The 15,571-nt window shown below is 37.3% G+C and overlaps 1 protein-coding gene across 3 annotated transcripts in view; it reads right to left on the bottom strand.

The window, feature by feature from the left end:
• The window catches only part of Naxd (NAD(P)HX dehydratase), a 46,335-nt gene extending 31,047 nt beyond the window's left edge, over positions 1-15,288 (bottom strand). The window contains exon 1 of one of the 3 annotated variants that reach the window (XM_083119784.1): positions 15,223-15,288. The gene's annotated coding sequence lies outside the window, so the exon portion shown is untranslated. Of the gene's footprint in view, positions 1-5,551; positions 5,572-15,067; positions 15,160-15,222 lie in introns of those variants that run through there. The other 2 variants (XM_083119785.1, XM_083119786.1) reach the window with 2 other exon arrangements.
• Positions 15,289-15,571: the final 283 nt, after the last annotated feature.

Raw genomic sequence — 15,571 nt, 5'->3', positions numbered from 1 at the left:
CTTTGAAATACTGATGATGTCAACAGTGTCCAGTCGTTCCCAGCATGGAGCTGCATATTACCTTTGATATTAGCACATACTGGAGATGTACTACATGGAAATTTCAGTGAAATTTGCCACACTTTCTTTTTTCCTTGGTTGGGCTTTTTTCACCTTTTCGCCAAGTGCTTCAACTCAATGAAAATACGCAGCTTTCAACATGGAATCCATAGCTAGACATAAGCAGTAGTTAGTGCAATCCAGCGTTATGTGTGCGACATTCACGCATAAAATGGAGATTGGATTAAAATATTCATAATAACTTTGGGGTGTTGAGTATGCGATCACTCAGCATTAACGAGAAAGTGTTACGCATGCGACACTTTAAAACTGTAACTAAATTTGACTTCAATTATCTCTGAAGCATATAGGCTACAAATACTAATCACTTTTGTTGGTGAAATATGCAAATTATATGCATTCACAAACATTTAAATCTTAATACAATTTTAAAAAAAAACAATTTCGAGAGTGATTCATTTTGTTATTTACGTGAATTGACTGATTTAGTTTATTTTACTTCGCGTTTTGTGCCTCTTGGCTAATTTACGAAGATGGAGATGAGTGATGAAATTGATGAATGGACATTCACAAACAACGAAGCCTGAGCGGGATTCAAACCCGGGACCCCTGGCATTGCAGCACGATGTGCTAACCACTCGGCCACAGGGTCCGGCGTTATTTATGTGGAGTAGGACCACATTTCTTGGAATGCCCCAGTTGCAAAAGAGCCTGCTTCTATGAATGGGTGGTTTCTTCTGTTATCTTCATATTTCAATAGGATTTTACTGCACATAGCACATACACATTCATATAACTAAGAGTAGTTTTATGTATTATTTGTGAACTTAATGTAATAGTCTGATATAGTTATATCTTTTGATTCTGAAATATGAACATGCAAATAATGCATTTATATATTTCCTGCTTAACAAAGAAAAGTTATTATTATTATTCCTGCATCTTTTCACACACTTGTTAAATGTATATTTTGCAGCAAACCTGGTCACAGTGATGTATTATGGCCACCTAAAGTAAACACCACAAAAACTGTCCAGTCAAGGTCAACCACACACCTACAGTGTTGTCAATAAGCAACAATTTCAACTTTTAATAATAATTCCGAAAAAAATGCTAGAAAATAGTACTTAACGTAAGGAACATTACGCTGTATTTTTTACACTGAAATACTTTCTTGGCCATTTAGAAAAAAATGAAAACATGTTTCCATGAAATTCATGAGGGTCATTCCATGGGAAGTCACCAGAATTGTCCGGAAACGGGTCGCCTCATAGTAACAGATTGTAACAATCTTTTGAGCACGTATAGAGTTAGTAAGGAAATATCATTGTGTGAAATATCTCATTTCAAAACATAATACATATTGTACAGGGTGCCTCTAAAGAATGTGATCCTTGAAAAAAAAGTACTTGTGCTTTATTGTACAAAGTAAAGTATACTTGGTTGTAACGAAATGTAGATTTTGCCTTACCTTTATATGTGTATGCCCAGGAAATGGTTGAAATTCATTGTCGTTACAATCAGGTAAGTTTATTAATTTCCCCCCTACTGAGGAAATCAGCCAAAGTCTTTATATTCATCATAGTATGATTTCTATGTATGGTTCATCAGCACACCCCCTCATATTGCTGTTTAATGTTTCTGGTTATAAATTACAGGCACTTTTTACAGTATGTGTGGGAAAGAAAGTGCAAAATGAGGCTATTTCAGGGGTTAGAATCTTGTAATGGAAAAGGTGGCAACACTATGCAGATGGTATAATTGGAAACACCTGAACTTGGGTATTATTTACAGGAAATATGAAAATTGCACTCTGCCTCATTTGGTATCTGTTTCGGACATATGAAATGCATGCAGTGTAGAATGTCCGTAATACAGAAGTTTCCAATAATCATATCCCAAGTCAACTGAAGTTGTAAGTGGAAATTAATTTCAAGGGATCAATCAGAGAGTTGCAATGTGGAATATAATTTTACATTGACAGTGAAGGTTGTCAATTTAGTTACTGTTCTCCCAGTAACTGTGCCAGGTGGTGAAATCCTGAGCAAAATGTCAGTGTGTGGCTCGGCCATGTAAAACTCTGTGCAGGTCCTTGAGGGTGCATACATTTGACACAATATTCACTGTTGTCATGAGATACCGTGCGTCCATTTCGATCTGCAGCCGAGAGATCGGGAGAAGCATGGCGGGCGGCACTGACGGAGATGCCGACATTTGCGGCCTGAAATGCCCGCTTATTTTTATGGACATATGCAGACATTTATATAAATATTGCAAAACGAGCACTAACCTGTGTTATAAGAGTATGGTTTTAATTTTAGTAGCTTAGTGACTGTATGTGCCGATGATTTTGACACGCCCACCTCTTGTGAAACACGGCGTAGAGGTTTGTTTGGAGAATGATCTAACGCTGCACCAATATCATCGAGTTTTGCTTCGGTTAGAATCCGTCGTTTTTGCTTAGGTGTTTTAAAATTTAATGATACAGTTTCTCGTAATTTAAGGACAAGATGTCTAACCGTATCTCTGTGTGGAGTTGAAACGCATGGGAATTTCTGTACAAATTACCTACACATGTCTCGACACGAGTTTGTTTTCATGTAGGTACGTGTCATACATAAAAAAATCTTTGTTCTAATGTGAATCTTGCGGCTGGCATTCCAATCGTCTCACTGACATGTCACACATACACACTACAATAACACAAACAAGTAACTGCAAGTAACCAAGAATAACACTCTTGCGCACAGTACGAAATTAAAACGCTCTTGGTTTACATTGCTCGCCACTATATTTACAACTCTGTCTTCATCTAGTCGCGAAGGAACAAAAAACTCGAGCTCGGATATTTCGGATTGCAAGGAAGCTCACGAAAACCATTCACTTTTATCGGTTTCGTCTGCAGTGTAATCCTGATACAGTGTTGCACATTCGAAACCTCCAAACGATTCCCATGGCCACAAAACTCTTTCAAGGATATAAACTTAAACAGGACGTTACTGGTCAAAACTATGATTAAAATGCTTTATTATCTGTGGCTCTTAACATCGTTTCTATAGCGTATTTATTTGTGTATATAAGAGCAGAACTTGGATGAATTACAGAAGAACTTTTGCGTGTTATAACACAGGTTAGTGATCGTTTTGCAATATTTATATAAATGTCTGCATATGTCTATAAAAATAAGCAGGCATTACAGGCCGCAAATGTCGCCATCTCCGTCAGCGCCGCCCGCCACGCTTCTCCCGATCTCTCGGCTGCAGATCGAAATGAATGCACGGTACTTCTGTAATGATCCCCAACCACCACTGCGAATTGTACACACAAGCAACGTACGATGAGCTGTGTAGCATTATTTTACCTTGTGTTACCGGCACGTTGGATACTTCTTTAGATATCACACTAATTTCAGTTCTTGTAGTCATTCTGGATATGTGATATGTAAGCATGCATGTTTTGGTTAGTGGTATGAAACAATGAAGACTTCTTGTTCCTTCAATGCGAGTTGCTTGAGCAAATAGTGGCTTTAACTTGTCTGTTTGCTGTTCAATTTCCTTAGAGCTGACATAGAAAACCTGAATGTTCTTGATTGTAGATGCAAATTCACATAGTTGCATAGGAGTTAGAATATGATTGTTGTATGGTCTTTGTATGTTTGCCCTAGTTGCCAACCGTTCACTGTGGCACCTACACCATCAGAAAGTCCCTTCCCATGACAACTAGCAAAAAAGTGCCACTCTGCTTTCAAACCGAAATCCTCCTCATGATGACAGAGATTTATAAAAATTTTCCTGTTCTTGTATTGAGCAGAAGATCCATCACTGAAATACACAATTTTCCGTATAGCTGGGAATCTGTTTCTGAGAATTGAGAGAACTTCTTGTTGAAAGGATTTAAAAGATGCTGTGTCATGAATCAGGTGATCACTTACAGCACACAGAGAAACTGTACTAACAGATGATTCATTCCACACATGGGCAACAAAAGTATGAAGTGTGGCTTGAGAATTTTCCCAGCGAAATCCTTGCACAGCGTCTTGGGCTACAAAAGCATAATTCTCTGAGAAATCTACTAGAAGGATGCACTCATCATCTGCAAGCGATGATTTTCTTGTTGACAGAAAGTGGCTTTGTGCAGAGGTAATAAAATGGTGCCTGGTTAAGGCTGGAATTCTTTTAAGGAAAGTAGCAATGAATTCTTCTGTTGTTTGTACGACTGATGTGTGTGTGCCCCTGTCTGTAGTGACCCACTGTTTGTATGTTATTTCCTCATGTTCTGCGCACACATTTTCTAGATACTCCTGCACTTCGTAGCTTCCTGGGCAGTTTGTACATTCACCAAACATACTCCTACAATCCATATTTGATATATCACAAAAACATTTTTCCATTATAGTAAGAAGTTTGACATGGGGTTGAACAGAGTGCAGCATGAGCATCATATTCTGGTGTAAGATGCATACACACACACTATGAGTCCCACATGCTCCTGGAAGAACACACCATTTTGGACGTAATTGAGCAAATTTTGAGAACCCCACTTGCAAGTTTGGATGTTCATTTTTAAACAATGCATACAACTTTTTTAAATTGCACATTACCAGATGCTTTTGTTTATGCACCCTTCCTGCGTCAACCTTCACAGAAATGATGTCTTTCTTTCCTGCACATATTCGGCCGTTTTCATCATTCTCATAAAATTTGTGGCAAGCATCAATGGTATCCTCATTCAGAGCAATGCCAGTCTTTGGTGAAGACAGTGCCAGTATTCCTTTCCCAGCTTTCAGTTTTTTGGCTGTTCGTACCATGTACTCAGTAGTGTTGAAATATTCTTTAACCTTTGTTCTTGGTCAACTATGAGGAGCAAGTGTGAGTATTTGAAGCTGTTCAGCTCTTGAAGCCTTGATGAATTCTGCTGAAGTTCTGACATGAGAAGGTTTAGGTGGCGTTCAGCATGAGTTTTTGTAGCCTCAGCAGATTCTTCTGACTCTTCAGGGATATGTAAAACTGCTGCAACATGCTTTGTAATAGAAGATTGTGTTTGTTTAATTTTTGCTTTTCCATATCTTTTCCTCTTCTTTGTTCACATGAGTCAGTGTCTTCATGGGAGATACTTGTATTTCATGCAGACTTGAATTCAGCCTCTTCAATGGACTAGCACTGCTGTCTGGGACACAATCACTGTCATTTACCTCATCAACATTACCCAAATCTTCAGGCTGGTACTGTGTTTCTTTCACGTGTCTCACATTTTCCACACAATTTTTTCCCAGGAATCAGTTTACCACCATATATCCTTTCTGTTTTACAGTAATTGTCCTTAGTGACTTCTTACAAGGACCCTTGTGATAGGAAAGTGGGTCACAGCAATGAGAACCAAATATGTCAGAATAGTTTTGCAAGTAAACCTTTGCATGATGGAAACAAATGTTATCCACACTACCTATTCTAAATTTCACCAGTTCTTGATCTAAACCTAGCAGGGTGCTTACCAATACAGTTCTTGTTTTTGGTGTATAGTGATGTAGGTGACGAGCACTGTCTATCTTCAAGCCTACACTGCACTGCACTCAGGGTTCATGTGGCACACAGCCCTGAGGCAATGCCATGTCTGTGTTTATTTCACTTTGAGTTATCACACACAGAGTGAATGTCTTCCTGTCTCTACAGTTTGTTAACAAGTCTTACTGTTCTTCACACTAAATAATCTAAGAACACCACAGCTCTCACCAAAATATTACGGTACACCACCAGAAGCCAGCCTGATAGCACACAATAGATTTGGCGAGAAAACAAAAGTGTCCTGAAATTCACATGAAACAAATGAGTATCAAAATGCACAAATGTTTCACAATTTGCATTAACTTTTTTGTTTTGGAATATACTCTTTTACAGGTGTGAGTGCATGGGTTGTGGTACAGCAACCTGAAATATTTGAAAGGAAAACTCAATTACGCATTATATGTGAAAGCAGATATTAGCAGAACGGCAGTACACATAATTCGGTATTCTATGAAAATGGTTCAGAGTGCAATCATAAAATTTCTCCTGAGGAACATGTTGGAATAGTACAATATTTTACTGCCACTCATTTCTTCTTGATATCTTTCCCTCGTATGGAACTTTGCACCCAAAAAGAGTGCTTTTTTTTAGCGTTTTCATATTTTTAACATACATGACACACTTTTTAAGCAAGAAGGAAATATATTGCAGTCTTCCTTTTTAGTGTGGAGACCCCACACCTTGGGAACTGTTCTTGTGAGAACTATGAAGATTGCACTTTATTTCCTTCCACTTTAAAATATGACATAGATTTCCACATATATGTGTGGGAAGTTGCTTTTTTGGTTATGAAAAAGACAACCACAAATTAATATAGTTGTCACCAAACTTAACTTTTTTCATTGTATATATTTCCTTTACATAATACAACAACTAGAAATCATATGTCATTTCTTTTCGTTACGCTACAAGCACTTATCTTGTACCTTCGCGCTGTACGTTACCACGTCATTACACACTGAGACGTTAACTTTAATCAGTCCTGTAGCCCAAACTAATGACCGTAGACATAAATACTTTTACAGTTTTCCATAATACCCTCAGACATACATTTGTGCAAAATTTTATTAAAATTGGAGACGTAGTGGCGACTACCATTTCGGTGATTTGCCATAGAATGACCCATGAGGAAATTATTTTTTCTTACTTCAAACTGTAAAAAATAATGGAAGCAGTGACACAAGAGGGTTGGGAAAAATAGTGAAGCATCTTAAGGTTCATAGATGCTTACAGTATATATTTTATACACAAAATGTATAAGGATGTGAAGTAAAAAAGTAAAATGTTCAAAGATTCGAAAAAATTTTCAGGTTATGTAATGTAAAATATTGTCGCTGGCTAACTTGTGTTCTATTTGATCAGCGAGAAAGTTTGTAATAAAACATTGAAATTAATATTAAGAACACATACAGCATCTCTAGAGTGACATGTCAACTGTATTTTATGTTTTATTTGAACAAATTTTGCTGCGCATCGATCTTACACTCAATTGAGCGCTGCCTGTGATGTGTTCCCGGCTATATTTACTTACTCGGGAACAAAATATTTCCCATAAGTCCACTTCGTCCACAGTAAGAATGATCACTCTCTCTCTCTATAACAGTGGCGGTGCCAGGATTAATCATCTAGGGCTGCTGGGGGGAATGCAGAATCAAATTAAGGGGGTGCGATGTTGAAAATAAAGACAACACGAAACAAACCTGTACGGATGTCAATATTAATCAACTCTTAGTAGGTTTCCATCAAAATGTGCCATTTAAAGTGAATTCTATCATAATTTTTGTGTACTTGCGTTATTTAGCACCGGTTTTCTGTCATCTTTGAGGATGAGGATGAATGAATGGATAACAATGATGAATGGGAATGGACACTTACAAAGAACACAAGGCCGGAATCTAACCAGTGAACTTCAGTGGCAAGAGCAAAATTCAGTTGCTTATTGAACGGTGCCACCACGGCAGTGTTTCATTCTTGAAAGATTTTAAAATAGCCAACGGAATACTATAATATGTTATAAAATGTAAACCGAAAACGACAAACGGGCCGGCTGAGTAAACAAAAGGGGAAAAAATTCTTAAAAATAATTCTGGTGAAAGTGAGACAGCAGCCACTGATCTTTGTAGAGACCGAAGCTACTACATCAAAGCACATGTTAAAATCGTCCAATTCAGTGCTTTTGCTTTCCCGTTTGTAAAACTCTTTGTTGGTGACTCGAAGACAACATTCGCACCCCAAGCATCTGCTGAAGTTAAGTACTGCTAATACTTTGTACAGACTTTTCAGAAATCCCACAAGCTTCCGCCATCAGTTTTTGTAGTGCAAAGTTGATGTTCTTCCTTGTTCTTTGTTATATGCAAGATTTCTGAAAAACTTGTAAACGTTTCCAGTGATTGCTTTTTAAAGTCCGTTCGCCTGGCACGTATACCACCATCACTTCCACCTGCTATTGTACCGCACGTAGGATGCTGATCCTCAATATCATTCATAATGAATGCAAAACCAAATAATCCGTACACAATACACCATCGACCGCATACGTACAAAGTGCGAAGTGTCGTCGAAACAGCTTAGCAGAAGTGTGGCAACCCTAGAGGGCCAGTGGTGTGCAGGGGCAAGGGAAAGCTCCGACCTTGACTGGACAGTTTTCGTGGCAGGAACCCTAGTAAAGTGTTTCTCAATCTTCATGAGAATACCACCTTGTAATCAAGGGATTCCAGGTTCAATCGCCAGCAGGGGCATATTGCACAAATACGTCCAGTCCCACGTAAGTATTCATGTTTCTATTTTGGTAAAACTTGGCAAGTTCAAAGCCAGTTGACGTACAAACTCAGGTTTTTGCAAGTATCCTTATATTCATGATGCAATTCAGTTTCATTGCTACCTGCAAATATTATTTTGTAAAATTGTGTTGATTGATTGATCGAATTGTTGTTTTAAGTCCACTTTATGCACAGAAAGGCTAATCGGGACTGGACCTACAGTTTAGAGTGGGATCCGAACCACTATGTGCCTCCACAAGGTATCGAACCTGAACCCCCTTGATTTCAAGGCATAAAATTGTGTTGAATGACCCTTCTGTCATCATAGATAAACTTATCTTGCCTAACCTACTCAAGCAAGCAGAAGTTTGGCTGTTTTATATATTATTGGAAAGTGGTGGTTAACTCAATACAAATACTTCACTAATCTTTTAGAGTACATGGAAAAGTCATTCTTCTTATTACAGGAGGAAAATTATAAACTTAGGGGAAACACTCAGGAATGACTGTTAAGGTGGAGATAAATCAGGCCTGATTATTACACAAGACTGGCTGCACTCTCCTTGAAAACAAACCTTTCATTTCATGCCCCTACCTTATCCAGAAGCTGGGTAAGCAGCAATGACCAAAACGGAATTAGCGAAATCCCTTAATTTTTAAGTTCACTAAATCCCTAGCCTCATTGCTCACAACAAAAGTTATCCAACTTCTGTTTAATTGCTTCATGTAGGTCACACACAAAATGTAAGGTTCTAGACATGAGATTAGATAAAAATATTCATAATGAACTGATTTCATGGAATTATGAAGTACTTTGTGGTGTCTGCTAACAAATGAAAAAAATAAAATAAAACCTTGGGTATGATGACATACACAAATGCATGAAAAGCATTAATGAAAATGTGTTACATATGTGATGCTTTAAAAATGTAGCAAAATTTGACTTCATTTGTCTGCAAAGAATACACGCTACAGATGCTAATAATTTTGGCTGCAACTGCAGGTGGTGAGAATAGCATGTAAGGCTATTTTCACCAGCAAAAGTCATTACCTGAATCATAACTAGACCTCGGATATTTAGGTTCTAAAAAGTGTGCTTTTAGGTTCTTAAAATAGGCTCTAAAAATTCCAAAATAGGTTCTAAAAACCTTAAATTAGGTTCCAAAAATCCTGAAATAGGTTGCGAAAAGACTTAATTTGGTACAAAATTTCTGAAAATACTGATGAAATACAATGGTTAAAAACAAAATTTCACAAGAACTGTAATAACCAAATATTAATTTTCTAAACAAATTTTCATTTCTTTATATCTTTTCAAAATTATCTACAAATTATTATAATACTGCACTTGTGCTGTTAGAAAATGTTACTTGTTGATATGAAAAATGAATTACGTATGTATAAGATTATGCATAATATCAGGGTGGCTACTCACTTGGAATTCCTGGAATTACACGTGAATTATTGGCTCCAGAAATTATGCGTGAATTATTGGCTTTGGAAATTATTCATGAATTTTGGCAAAACATGAAATAAGGTACGAGCAGATGTTTTCTCTATTCCATTTTTTTCTCCGTAGACGTAAAAAATTGCAACTTTTACTAATCCAAATCCCATTAAAATTATACGTTTATAAATGCCCTGAGGCAAGTTCCTCTCAGTTTAGCTTTCTTTTAGAAAGAAAAAGAAAGCTACATGGAAATAAAACTAAATTTTCTCAATCCGTTTACTTTGTTATAAACCCTTTCGTAAGGTTGGAATAGAGAAAACATCTGCTTGTATCCTTGAAGTTTTGGAAAGTTTGCCTTGAAAACCAGGAATTATACTAGTGACCACCATGAATCCTTTTACGTTATCCACACTCCAACTCCGCCTCTTGTCTGCGAGGATTATTTCATATGCTGAAAATTATCTTTCAACAGAAACATTGTAAGTAGTGCAAATTTGAATGCTGAAACATTACTTTGCAAGGCATGAATGCCAAGAAGGACCAAACTGATGTGAAAATGAGCAAGGCCACACAGATCAGAAGTTTGCACTTGGGACTGTGCAGGCAGTAGAGACGATTGGGTGCCAAACTGAGAATGGGGAGAGGGGGGAGGGCAAGGACAGTTTACTTCATCTTAGTAGGCAAGGCTTAGAATTAAGAGTCTATAGTGCAGGGGTAAAAAGTATAGGGGAACTGTCCTCTTTCTGACGTCACTGTTACCTGCAGATGACAGTGACATCAGACATTTTGTTGTTTTGTTTAATGCTTTGATAAAGATCATATACTTGGAGGAAGGGAAATCGACAGAAAACATGTTTCAAACATGCCAGTCATTGAATTATTTCACCACCAAACCTAGTAAATACCCCTGTGAGATATGTTACTCGTCTGGCCACCCACACTTTACCTCCGCACTCGAGGTTCGGTGCACTTCGTACTCGGCTCAGATTTGTCTAGGGGTATCTTTCTTTGTACGACAATGCACGTGGGTTGCTACAAGTCAACATAATTATATAATTAACTACAAGAGACAACGGATAACCTTTGCGAAACCTTATTGCTATAGGGGATAAATTACCTTGTCCAGCATGTGTGAAATTAAAAAACGGAAATTTTGGATATTTTCTATAGTTTAATTAACGTAAAATTTTAAGTATATACAAGTCGTATCCGAACGTTCATTTCTCTAATTATCGGGCCAAAACTCTAATTTTGATGTTGGAATCTCTATTGTTTGTACCTGGATGCTTTACATTTCATGAATTACATCTGAAGTACGCTTGTCACAAGGTAGACTCGCGTTACTCCAAGAAACGTCTTAACAGGCGCTAGGCCGCCCGACGTGTACATTTCTCAACCTCCACGGTGACAAGGCACTAGGCTGCCCGGCGCACCGTAATTACTTCAAAATAACATCCAGTACAACTACCTTTTTACCTGTAAACTGGACACCAAGGCACTAGCTTGCCCGGCAATCCAATTTCTTACAGCATCCGTTTCGGGAGATCTGTCCTCCGGTCCTAGCTAACCGAAGCAAAAACAGCCTCTCCCTTCCAAGACTCAGTTCCAACAGCCGACCTCCCCTACTCTCATCTGGGAGTTTATATACGTTTGGTTGGCGTCTGTTACCAACCGCCCTTCTTTCAAAAATTTTTAATCTATAACAGCTAAACTGCCCGCCTTTCTTTTGAACGTTCGGAACACGAAGCAAGAACAGAGAGCTACATGGTATTTATACATCGAATAATACGAACCTAAAAAATGCATAATAAATTGATTTACACTAATTAGACATATATATGTTTATACACTTGATTACCCAATTAATTAACATATTAATAAATATTACAATAAGAAAAAGAAACACTGTTGCCCTGACACGGGGGCAGGGTAACAGATATAAAAATAAAAAAAGGTTTAATTTAGGCATATAAACCTAAAATAGGTTCAAACTTCGTCAGTTGTTTCATTTTTAAATGGAACGCTGATATAGCCTAACTTGTTATTTCTTATTTACCTGCTAAGGAAAAATAGGTTAAAAACCTAAAATCCGACGTCTAATCATAACATAACATTGTATTTTATTTTATTATATTCATTGGTAGTGTTGCTGAATTTACTTCGGTAACGATAGTATAAGCCGGAGACGGATTTCTTAAAATTTACAGGAGAAAAGACGAGAAAGTACTTACGGAATTGAGTTCTTGAGGACTTTCTGAAGCCGGGGAAATTGTTTTTTCGAATCGTGCAACTTATTGGCCTGTAAGTAAGGTATTTTTCGTCATTCATGCATCTCCGTTGTACGATAGCTCGTGCCGCCATTACCGTCGACTACGTGAATCAAATGTTCCGTGCGTTCGATCATGTAACCCCCTGTTAGTGTAGCAACCACACTGTAGTTTTACAAGATGACGTGTGAGCGTTTTTTTTTGTTTTTTTCAATTTAAGGTAAGACTGTCGTTTACGTCCTTTTCCTAAGGAATACGTGTCATATATCGTTGGAAAGCTTATTTTATAAGGAATTCAACAACGTAAATCCCAAAGCGAGGAAAAATTTCCTGAAGGAGTGAATCGAGAAAAACCGATGTTGTCCGGATATGTGTAATTGAACGTACTGAGGATTTTTTTAGATGATGAAGCCCATATTTAGGGGTGAAATGAGTGCTAATGGAACCTAATCTAACCTCGTAGGCATACCTCAACCCCGTGAATGGATAGTGGGGCTATCGTGAACAGAAAGTGTAAAAAGAAAAAGGTACTTACCCGAAGAGATGCCGGGTGTCGCACCACGAATGCAAAGAAGCAATCACCATGCAGATAAGGACGTAAAGTAGAGTCTAGCGTAAATTTTCGCTTAAAAACCTTTTGTGAATAGTTTGTGCGGCATTTATCGGTTCATAAGTTTGGAAACACTGCACATCAGCTGACGATACTGCATATCAGCTGACGACAGACAACGTGAGTCAAGATTTGCCCACCAAATTAGCAACGACCAATAAATGATTATAATGTTAAAAAGAACGCTTTTTTCATGGAAAAAAAGTGATCCCCAGCTTGAAAAATGTTCCAGTATGCATATGAGGTAAGTAGCAATGATTTTTATTTGAAAATAAACAAGTTTAACATGTCTCAGGCTTATACTACTGTTACCTTTACTTCTAAGAAGTTATTTTAAATTAAAAATATGTGCAACTACTAGTCACCAGGTAGTAAGAATAGCAGAAAGCACTGAAGATCATAAATTACATGATCAGGCAATGGGAAGTATTTACAGAAGTAATTTTAATGTCAATAGCCCTAAACCTAATCTGCCTAACCTAACAACAAAAGCATTTAGGAACGTAATAATCCTTCATACTTATGTCATGTGAAATATTAGCAGCACCAGTTCATATCAGAAAACTTTGCGGTATTTTTTCAACTCCATGGAATGCAGAAAAACAGTACTCGTCTCCTGCACAAAAATAAATGCACGCGGACAGAAGCAGACAACAACAACTAAAGAATACACATACCCGCGTAGAAGGGTAGGCCAGGTTGTACATCATGTACATGTGCAGTTTAAAATCTGGTGAAACTAGCTCGAAAGCTTGCTAGCTTCACCACCTGGAAGACAGTCACTCCAAATAATTTTTGTTGGTGAAATATGCAGGCCGAAGTTCCTTTAATAATTCTTGAAGCTTTCCTGGCGGCGAATATTGAAGAGGTTTTCTCGGGCAATCAGCCAGGTGATTTCTGGAAAGGCTTCCGAGCTTTCGAGAGCTAACGTCACTCTTACCTTCAAGGAATGAAGTGCAGAGATAGGTCAGTCAAGTTCCTATTGTTTCATTGCGATTTCATCATACTACAAATGTAATTTTTACATGGTTTAATGTACGATTTACATCTGTTAACACATACTACGGAGTTTTAGCTTTTACTATATGCTTTCGTGGTTAGGTTACGCAGATTAGAATTGGTTCTCTTAACATTAAAATAAAGTCCCTAAATGCATTCTATTAAGATTCCGATTTACTTCTACATTCATTCTCATGGTACTACTTTACTATACGGGAGACACCTATCAATGATTTATTTAGCAATTTTTTACATTGCTAAGGTACTATTCTGCATTGTGGAACATTTCTTTAGGTGAAATAATGAATTTCTAACGAAAATAATGTCTATTTCTTACATTAACGAGTACTTACTGTTGTTTCTTATTTCCCACAAACCATCCACAGGTAGCCCCAAAAACCACTGACGTCAGCCCAAAAATTCATGATAGCCCCACGAACCATCACAGGGACGAGGTATGCCTACTAGGTTAGATTAGGTTCCATTAGCACTCCTTTCGTTCAATTTAGCATATACGGACAATACGAGAGCGTATTGCGCTCTCGTGCAGAAAGCAAATGGCGGCAGCAGCAATAGCACATCAGAAATAGATTTTCGTAGAAAACCACATGCATTAGCATTAAAATGGATCACAACTACATTCCCGAATATCAACAACACTACAAAAAATGATTTGCGTAAGTACTTTCTCCTGTAAATTTGAAGAAATCCGTCTCCGGTATAGTAAAGTGTTACCATTCTCACTAGTCTACGATAGTTATTGTCGCTTGTCAACAGAGAATACCTTGTCCACGGGAAGCACACATGCTTGCTTAAGGTAATTTTTAAGTTGTTTTTTTCAACATAAATAACTTTTTTTTAAAATCTAAACAGTGCTCATTACTTCAAGGAAGGTTCAAATTTCGTGTGACGATGATTTCCAAATTTTTACGATAATTAGTGTTTCTGCTAGGAGAATTTGAACAAAATCATAAAACAATCGAAACCGTTACCAATATGCAAATTATATGCATTCACAAACATTTAAATCTTAATGCAATTAAAACAATAATTTCAGATTGATTCATTTTGTTATTTACATGGAGCAGGACTCATGAATGCCCCATATACTTATCGGTCAAATATTAAAATAACACTGGAGCATCGTTTCAAATAGTACAACTTGAGCCTTGTACTACTACTACTTCAGCAGCTTATGATAAAATAATAATAATGCAACTTTAACTTCATACAACACATTCGCTTCAACACCAGTTCAGGTGCCAATCTTCTATTTTCAAAACAAATACAGTTTCTATCTGCTATTTGGAATTCTAATGTGGGTGATTTTCTGCAGCGATGTTTACCGGTATGCACATTACCGATTCTTACATGTCATTGAGCACATCCACGTTAGACTAACCACACCAAAAATAGAAAAAGTAACTAGTTATGTAATTACTTGCACAGTTTGAATTGCATTATTGTTTTTAAATACTCGCTCTTATAATATCCAAAAAAAAAAACTAAAACTCACCTTCTACTTCTTCTTGATTATGCGCATGTGACCTTCAATTGTTCGATAATCCATTGAACAGTGCTGCCATCAGAGAGAAAAGTTTATATTACGTTTGCAAGGAAAAATCCCTCAATGTGTCACGAATTTCCCTTCACCAACAAAGTTTCCCTTTCCAGATTTGTGTGATTCGTAAACACCAACTCAATCGATCTCATTGCGTAAAACAAAGACGTTAAACATGGTGATGGACAATTTGCTTCGTAATACTTATGCATCCCACTCTATGACATACAAACCTATACCTATACGTAATCAAAACATCAAATGAATGGCTTTTGCTCTAACTAGTTTACAGATATTACATACT

This window comes from Lepisma saccharinum, chromosome 3 (assembly GCF_977018435.1).
Source record: "Lepisma saccharinum chromosome 3, izLepSacc3.1, whole genome shotgun sequence".
Classification (NCBI taxonomy): Eukaryota; Metazoa; Arthropoda; class Insecta; order Zygentoma; family Lepismatidae; genus Lepisma; species Lepisma saccharinum.
This window is presented reverse-complemented; position numbering and strand designations above follow the sequence as displayed.